General features: G+C 45.9%; 1 protein-coding gene across 2 annotated transcripts in view; it reads left to right on the top strand.

Moving 5' to 3' along the window:
- Window positions 1–266: 266 nt before the first annotated feature.
- CCDC68 (coiled-coil domain containing 68) overlaps window positions 267–9,751 on the top strand; it is a 459,254-nt gene continuing 449,769 nt past the window's right edge. The window contains exon 1 of one of the 2 annotated variants that reach the window (XM_069627009.1): window positions 267–1,095. The gene's annotated coding sequence lies outside the window, so the exon portion shown is untranslated. The remainder of the gene's footprint in view (window positions 1,096–9,751) is intronic. The other variant, XM_069627008.1, reaches the window with a different exon arrangement.

Raw genomic sequence — 9,751 nt, 5'->3', positions numbered from 1 at the left:
TCGACGGGTAGTCCGTTGGAATGGCCATAGAGATTCGCACAGTGTGATAATAAAGAGGTGTACTCAGGTAAGAAGTATTTAACAGCTGACAAGTTTATTGGTAATAAAACGATGCCAAGCACAGGTCCGACCTCGGTGGTGAAAGGTGCCCAACTCAAACCATCACAACGGTCATCTGCAAGGGCACGCGGTCACGTTCCACGATAGAACGTTGGAACTCCATTGCGTGCACAATGGGTCAAGATGAAAGCCAGCACGCAATAGCATTGACATAGAAAGCAGATACCATGGCGTGCGGCGATAGACACCACACATAGCCATGTGCGTCAATGTGTGGTTCCTTACGTCCCACCCCCCTCCTAGCAGTATTGTGGTGCAATCGTTTTGACTTTCATGTGGCACCCAGTAGCTAAAACAAAAAATGACTGGGAGAACAACTCAGCCGACATGCTGGAGATATGCGTCCATAAGTGAGATTATGATACTGGACATAATTCAGTGATAGTTGGCCCATGCTGTCAGCGACTTCCGAAATAGTTCACAAAAACTATTTCTAGGTCACAAAATCAGGCTGCAGGCACAATGAAATGGAATAGCTCTGACAGAGAAACTAAACTGGAACAGAGCGTAGACACCAGTACCAGGGATTGTGATAGCAGGAGGCTGAGGACGGTGATCACCTGGCTGAGGCCCCTCCTCCCGGAAACGTTCCTTCCTGTTCAGGGCCCGCCCAGCAGGGTCACAGATCGGCTATGCCCCAGGGCAGGACTCTCAAGCTACCCAGAATAGAAGCGCAGCAGAGGCTGCATTTGCAGGTGGGAGGCTGTTACTAGGCGCTCTCGCTATCTGCTCCAGTGCCACGAACATCCGACGGCTCCTTTCCTTGGTGAAGTGGGCGGGCGGGCAGACAGAAACAGGCATCCTCTACAGGAGGAGGGAGTGTTGAGACTTGTCCTACGCCTAGCCGCCTCATTGTTGCACACAGGCTCCCATCGCTTTCCGAGGATGCATCGCTCTGTTACCGAGCAGTGGCTATACTGAAAGGGCAGCTGCTGAGGCAGCCACTCGGGCATTCAAGACCAGGGGCAGCTAATGGTAAGTGTGGCATTGCTGCAGGGTACAGCCATATAAATATGAGCTGGCTCAGCAGGGAGCACGCCCTAGCAATCTGTGTGTGCACCTGGACCGGGAGTGGACACCTGCTGACAAGCTCTCACTGATACTTCTAATAGGCTATACTACACGTGTATTGCAATAAATACTGCGCCTTAACAGATACTATCACCCAGGAAGAAAAATGTGCTTCAGAATAATATATGGGAAGTTACTGTATCACACAACAGCCAGAGAGAATGATTGCTTAAGTAAATAGACACGCACTGTTGTACTTTCACCTAGAATGTGGTCTAGTGCCAGGTCTCCCCTCACCTGTCCACATTCGTGCACTGAGGAGGTTTCCTTTTATTGTCATTTTCTGCACCATTCAGGGGAACGGGAAGAAATCCTATTCTCGCTGAATGTTATGTGAATACAATTAGCCGTTTGTCAGTGTTTCAGTTCAGAAATAGTGTGAAACACAAATAAAGGCATACCGTCTCTGCCTTTTATCCTCCCAAGTCAAAACGGAAGATCTTCCTGGAATCATTCTGGAGTCATCCAGTGTCTCCATCCTAGAGCCACCTAGACTGAGCCGCACACTTCTCCAAAGAAGACATAGTCTGGATCGAGTCATTTCTAAGTGATAGGACCATAAGGGTCTTCTCCCCTCAGCAGCGGGAGACTCTAATCCCATCACCTGTGGGGTGCCCTAGGGTTCTTGCGTCTCTCTCACGTTGTACAACATATTCACTAAGCCGCTTTTTGATGATTTGGACCATCTTGGTATCACCTACACTAACTACGCAGATGATACGCTCCTCCCACTTTCTGGGGATTACGATAAGGATTTGGCCTTGGTGAATAGATAGAGTTTACCTCATCATCCAGGCATGGATGGCGACCAACTGTCCATGCCTGAATGATAAAACAGCGCTCATCATCCTGGGTACCCCCACCAACCTCAGAGAACTCTTTCATAATCGATGGCAACCTCATCAAAGTGGCCAGTGAGGTAAAAACCCTTGGCTTTTACCTCGACTCCACTCTTTCCTTTACCAAACAAGTGAATTCCATGGCTTCTGCCACCGCTTACACTTGTAAGCTTATTAGAACCGGCAAACCCTTTCCCTCTGACCATAGCTGCATTATCTTGGCCAGAGCCCTCATTCTCTCCAGGTTAGATTATTTCAATGCCCTTTACATTGGTTCCAATAAATCGATTATCCAGAGAATCCAAATTCTCCAAAATAATGCCCTTAGAGCGGCCCTCGGCATGGCTAGAAGAACTCATATATCTGAGATTAGGTGTCAAAATAATTGGCTCTAGACCCACAACAAAATCCAGCTAAAAACTGCTTTACTTACACATAAAGCTTTGAATAACGTTGCTCCTAGTTCTCTCACTGAGGGATTCTGCAGAAGAACTTCCATCAGACCCCCGAGACTAGCCAACACTAACTGCCTCACCATCTCTAGATTTAAGCTTTCGAAGGTTGGAGGCAGTAGCTTTCCTGTCAAAGCGGCTCAGCTATGGAACGCCCTGCCACCTTCACTTCGAGAAGGTCAATCATCCTTGATCTTTAGACTTTACTACATTAACTGGCTCAAGTCAACCAATCATTAAGGCCCGGTATCCCCTCCACTTGCCACACTGACTTGCCTATGCTATACTTTGCTCCCACACAGCTTGCTTGTTTCGTGTGCTCCTCTGTGTATTTATTGATTCATACCTGTTTCCCGTACCTGCACCATTGTTCTATTTCTGTTTGCCATGTGTAATTTATTCTGTAATCCAAGCTGTGTATCTCCTTGTAACCTCTGCGCCCTGATACCTTGGAGTCTGGTGTGCATTACAAATTAACAAACAAACAAACAAGGCTAGTTAAGCGAGATCATCCAAAACCATCCGGAAGTATGTGTATAGGCTGAAATATTTACATTAGATGGCTCTAGAATTATCAAAGAAACTACACCAGTATGAGTTCTGATTACTTACAGTGATGATCTTGTATTACTCCGGGATGACCCCCATGACAACTTCAGGATGGGTGGGGAGTACTCCAGGATGACTCCATGACAACCTCAGGATGGGTGGGGGATTACTCCAGGATGACTCCATGGCAACTTTAAGATGGGTTTGGAATTGTGAAGGATTATTGCAGACAACTTCAGGAGGAGTTATTTCATGATGCTTCCAAAGGATTTAGGAAAAGGGTGTTGATTACCCCAGGATGCATCCCTGGTGCGTAAAACGGGAGGTATTACTATAGGGTGAGACTAGTTAGACTTATTGATAGTGTCCTGGAAACCTCAAGGGAATTTGCAGGTGTCACTTTCCATCTTTGCCTTCCATGCTAGACCACTCAAATCTCGTTAACCAAGTCGCCTATTTAGAATAAAAAACTACAACTCCACACCACAAAAATCACAAACCAACCTGTAAACTCCCTCATTTCAGTTCTCTCCTCTAACTGACATGGCATCACACTCTATAAACTCCCACAATTACAAATCACTGACCTGAACAGAATCCGTTAAAAGGTCTACCGGCATGACAAACTGTCGATAGTCACTTCACCCAATATCACTATGAGCAGCTAAAAATTAGTTCGACCATTCACCACACCCAAGAAAACTCTTGCTGACCCCACCAGAAATCATAGACAATACCCAATAGCACAAAAACATGTACATTTTGCAAGTTGGCACCAGCCTACAAATTCACCAGATCAACTGTATAGTTCTACACACAAGAGCACTTGCATCTTCAGTCACACAGCAGCATGTGAGCTACAATTACGTTGTCGATTAGTAGCAGTGGCTGACGTAGCAACCAAACTCGGTTGCATGGGATGTTCCAATTCCATTGTTTCAAAACATCGTAATATGAATGATTGAGCAGGTGAGTGGGAACATGTGGGCGTCACTTCACTGTCTGAACAGGCTTGACAGTCATACTGTAACAAGGACACACTCTTCAGAAGATGTGGTGATAGAGTTGAGCTTGTCAAAATATATCTGTCCGACAAAACCTTTGTAGCAGACAATTGACTGTTAATTGATAGTCCAATATTTTGTAGTTGTTGCACAGCTACATCTTTGGGAACTGCTACATTACACGGAGACATCTGGCGATTTACTGCTGTGTCTTTCAATTGCCCAGGTGAAGTAGACGAGTTCTGAGGCAGGAATGTAGGAGGAATGAAGAGCACTAGCCATCCCTGCCAAAAGACTTAAGTTTTCCAGCTTATGTGACCATACCTTTGGACAGCCATTACTTGGCAATAGTCAGTTTCCACCAATCAGCTTTTACAATATAATTCTCTTTGTTTTCTTTTGTTTTTTTCACTGTATCTTCTTGTAGTTCTGGGGGAAGGCGGGGCAGAGGTAGATTCTGGCCCTCCCTCTTCAGTCCCCCCTCTGGTCGACTTGTCGACCACATCACTAAAAACCATTCTTCCTCTTTTGGTCACCTTCTTGGTCACTCCTCCGAGGTGTCCATAATAGTTCCCATAATTTATTTATTTTTATTTTTTTTATTTAATGTGATACAGTTTAGTTAAATAAACTTTACACATGTCATAACAATTATACATAAAATATAAAAATAGTACTAAAATCAAATAATATATATATATATATATATATATATATATAATAGTTCCCATAATTGTCAAAGGACAATACATGCAAGCACATTCTCCTTCAGGGTTGCACCAAACCCACCTATCACGGTGCTTGCCCCCAGACATCAGGAGCAGACCAGCCTACCCAGGGTACTGGCACCCATGGGGACCTTTAAGGCCCCAAAGGATTGCCCAAGGGCTTCCTGGATTCAGTCCTGGTGCCGTTGGCGCAGGGCTTATACTGCCTTCTTAGGCAGGGCATGTTACCGAGTAACAGAACCACATGCAGCCCAGTGTGGGGCTGGTTGAAGGGACTACTTTACCTGGGGACTATTTGATAGGGTGTGGTTGAAGGGACTACTTTACCTGGGAACTACTTCTGGGAAGCTACTTAAACCACGCCTGCATAACAGAACACGCTTCGCGTTATTCTGCACTCCTGCAGGGTAACGCTCACCATGTCTGCAAGCTCCAGTCCTGTCTTCAGCCACGACGGTCCTGGTCATCACGATCCATGCCTGCAAAGGAAGGAGAGAGTAAAGAATAGAACAAGACCTTACCTGATTCTCCGTCTTGATCGTCTGCATCTGCAGAAAAGGAAAGCCAGGTTAATCGTGCAGAGTAAGAACCACTTTAAAGACATTGAGCATCGCGCAGCGTGATACTCACCTGAATGCTGTTCGTTCTTGCGATCTAACGAGGCACACGCACGCGAACGTCGTCCCGGAGCTGCCGCACCTGCTGAAAGGAATAGAAAACATCAGGTGAGCTGCGCCTCTCTGAAGACATTCAATCTCACGCAGCATAGCTACTCACCTGAATCTGCATTTGCTTTCGGTTCCATGAGTCACCATCACACGATCTTCGCTCCTGAGGCACCGCACCTGCAGAATAGAAAAGGAACAGCAGATTAGTTGCACAGAAGAACAATATTGCATGTTAAACATTATTGCATCGTGCAAATATAGACACCTTGGCATTCTACTCACCATTTCCGGAGAGGAGTCGCTTTTCATCGGGTGCATCCCAAAGGGGAATCTGCAAAGAAAAGACACAGGAGTGAACTTTAGGCAACTTGAACTCTAAAGCAATCCATACTATCGAGTATTGGCATAAAGACTTACTCCAGAGTCATCGTTGTTCGGAACTCCACGCTCAACCTACAGGATCAGTGAAGTTAACTGGATTCCTGTATCTCGACGCACCCCTGCATACAGTCGCAGGATGGAGAGCACGCCATTCATAACATTAAGGTGAGACATAGGAGAAGGGGGCACAAGGAGGTCACGGGAGGTGCAAGTCGAACCTCCTCCTTACGGCTAGTTAACATACCATTTCAACTTTCTAGGCAAATCTTCCTTTGTGCTAGAAAGACGATACTGAGTGGGAGGGTGCAGGCAGCCATCACTTCGCTACGAGTCCCGCTGGTGGAGACCTCTGCAGTCCAGCTTCGTTCAGCGCGCCTGTGGAGACCAGGTGAGCGTAACACCACTTCCCTTTGTACTTCCTCGGATCACCGGGATGGTCTCCTTTTATTCCTGCTGGAGCCAGGTCACACCGCTATCTTCTCCCTTAGTTCGTCTCTTCCTTTTACAATGTCATCCATCATTCCTCCTATACTCACATCCATCAGGATTTGCATTCCAATCGATTTTTCTGCTGTTTTCTTGCATCTTGCAATGCAGAGAACATCTGTATCCTGCTAAACAGTCTATGGTGTGCTGGTACTTCGTCCAAGGCTGCTTCTGATTTGCTTGAGAAGTAGTCCCCCCACCCCCTTCCCCCTCTTTTCACTCCTCTCGGTGCTGTCTGTTTCTCTTCTTCCTTTGTTTGGGCTGTTGCTGCTATATTCAGTGATCTCTTCTTCCTTCTGTTGTTTTCCATCTTGGGTAAGTCGTCAGGCTTCACGTCTTTCTTGGATACCACCAACAATGGCATATTGATGTGCACCAATGAACATACTCCTCCCCAATTCGGTGGCAGTTTCTCATATGCTTTAGATCCACACGTCCAATAGTGGTCCATGAGCACTGCTGTTCCTGCTCCCATCGCCAGAATGATCTCAACCATCTTGCATCCTACATTTTCACCAACTCCTTCATCACTGTTACGCTGGTAACACAGGCCGGTGTCTTAAGGGGAATTATTGGCATAGGTCCAGCTTCATTCTCCACCCAAGTCACTTGCTTCGCACTCCTGTCACACTCCTTTAGGCACTTGTCATTTTCTTCTTGCATCTTGCTCACTGGTGCATTGGCTATGGTCAGTGCTTTGCTTCCTACCACTCCATCTTACCAGCCATCATTAGTGCGTTCACGTCCATAGATATGTGGTCTTTCCCAGCAACCAGGTTCTCCTCCTATCTCCTTTACTCTTGTCTATGGGCATGGCAATTCCTTCAGTGGGATAGTCTTTGTTTCTCCTGTCTCTGGCCCCTCTGTTACGTTTTGCAACCCTTCACTGGGCTGCCAGTAATTGTTCATCATGGTTAATGTCTTGATGTAATTGTCTTCATAGTGGAGCATCCCTTTAGACATCCATCTCAAAGTTGCTGTCTTCCCTTGGAATCTTCCTCGAGTTTGGAACGTTGAAAGATACATCAGCATCATGCTTTAGCTGCATGTTTTTCCGTTAGATTGAATTTTCTTGAGGCACTCGAGGCCACATGTTGTTGGTTACCCGTGCTGTGTCTGTGAGGTACATGTTTAATCCCTTCTTGTCTGCATCAAAACTTCGTTTACCTCTCACCTTGGCAGCAGGGTCTCCCTTTCCCTCTGACACGGTAGGCCTTCCTGCTTGGGTTGAGGAAATGTTAGTAGGGGGTACAGCGGTAATGCTCATCATTACAAATAATTTCCAAAAGCCCACCCCCTTTATTCCACTGAGGATAAATAGTTCCCCCACGATAATTACAGTCTCTGTTTACTTTCCCATAACCATGTACGCTGCTAGATCCTTGCAGCTGATGAGACGATAAAGTTGCCTGCCTGAAAAATCACAAGAAAGGCATTAATAGGTCAGTACTTGTCAGTACCCTCAAGCTCCACAAACTAAATAATCACTAAGGGCAAAAATAAAACCCTCCCCCAGATCTTTCTTATTGAGGGGTCTCTCAATGTGGGTAGGACAGGATATGCACTGTATTCAAGATGGGGAAAAGTTTGGGCTAGGTATTCATTAAAAGCAAGGAAAAATACTTCAGGGGATCATGCTCTAAAGCGTCTGGGTTTTCTGATAGAGTGGACAACGGGTTAGAAAATGCTGTGGGGTGATTAATGGGAGGTAACATCAAGGAAATTCCCTACACAATTCTAACAATGTACATATGCAACAACCTGCATGTGCAAGGAAATGAGGGAGGAAACAAAACAGTTTTAAAGCTGTCGAGTGCACAACATATTAGTCTCTGCTTCACAACCTGCATGTGTGGAAAAAAAGGGTTAAGTCACGTAAAATGTGTTTCAGCTGTCGATGCACATGAGTGTGTCTGTCTCTAGTCTAGCTGCTTGGGTGCATCGGACCCCAGGATGGGCAAGTTTCCCTAACTTAGGAGCGTTTGTGTGCTCTTGCAGTTCATCGACATCTGTTGCTCTCTCGTTGCCAGGATGGCCACCGCTTTGTAGGGCTTGACACATCTAACAAAGTCTGTTGGGAGCGTCAAGTCTTCAACTTGCACTACATTTTGGTGCAGTCTCTAGTTCTTAGAAATTGGAATGCATTTGTTCGTTGTCTTCAGACCTGCCCTGGGTCCTTTGTATCTGGCGAGAGATGAAACAGAAGCGCTTGAGACAAGAGAATTGACATATTCTTCTATTTCTTGAAATAACATCTCTGCGCTACTCTTACAATCTTTGAATGCCCTAGTGGGTGGAGGGTGGAGCCGAGGCTAAATCCATGCACCGTATTGTCCCCAACTTGTGAGGCATTAAATGGTGGTCGGACCCTGGCTTGTTGCACAATTCAGAATCCACCTGGAAAATGGGCAGACAACCAATATCTTGTAGCAGTATCCTTGACACACTTGTATAATATACATGTAATTTAGGTGAAGGTGTAGAAATGGGCTTTTGGGTCTTGGTGTGGCTCCTCTCACAACTCTCAGGGTGTGCCCCGCAGTGAACTGCTGGCAATTTATGCTGGTACTAATGAAATTCGCTACATTTTCATCCACATTTTGAACAGAACCATTATTCTCCAATTCGTGCAGCAATTACCTTTTTCCCTGTGTGTGTTGATAATGAATTTGTGCCAGTGCTGTATTCAAAAGTGCTAGTGGCATGACTACTTTCCCTGTGTTATTCTGTCGCCAAAAGGCATCTGTTGGGGACATGGAACATCCTCTCTCTACCCAGAGTTCTCTCTGCTCCTGTGGTGCAGTTCCCTGTAATTCCATAATTTGTTACTCTAGCAGATAGTTGTACTCTTCCCACATCACCATGTTCATCACTCTTCCCGAGGCGTTGTGTCTCTTCTTCAGTTGTCTATGCTGTGTTCTAGTGCCAGTATGAGAGCCACTAGTTCTGCTGCTTGTGCAAAATAATGAGATGGCAATTGTGCACCCACAACCAACTCACTTGTCCGTCTTCCCTCAATCTCACTACAGCAGTTCAGTATGCATCCCCCCTCAAGTGCACCTTCCTCCACCTTACATGTCTCATAGAAATGCTCTATGTTCCTTGCATAGTCATGAGCCCAGTCCTCTGGTTGGTAGACATCTGACAAAAATGTAACTGTGATTACTGTCTTACAACACACTATCTTCAGGCACCCCCCCTCTGTACTGTGCTCACACAATATCCCTGAACAATCCGTTTTGCATTCAACATGTGTATGCCTGGTGTTGAGCAAATTATGCCTTTGTGAATAAAATGGTCATGTTCAGTCTGCTCATGATGTCACAAGTGTAACTTCCCGGATGCATGACCTAGTCGCCCCAGTGTCAACAAGAAAGAAAAAGGTTCCTGCGCAGGATTGGGTGTTACTGACAGGATGGGATGCATCACATTTGTCTGTGGGCTGTCCTATTA

The sequence above is a fragment of the Ambystoma mexicanum genome, chromosome 6p (assembly GCF_040938575.1).
Source record: "Ambystoma mexicanum isolate Mex_15411 chromosome 6p, UKY_AmexF1_1, whole genome shotgun sequence".
Taxonomy (NCBI): domain Eukaryota; kingdom Metazoa; phylum Chordata; class Amphibia; order Caudata; family Ambystomatidae; genus Ambystoma; species Ambystoma mexicanum.
Note: the sequence above shows the minus strand (reverse complement) of the source record. Positions and strands in the feature narration are given on the sequence as shown.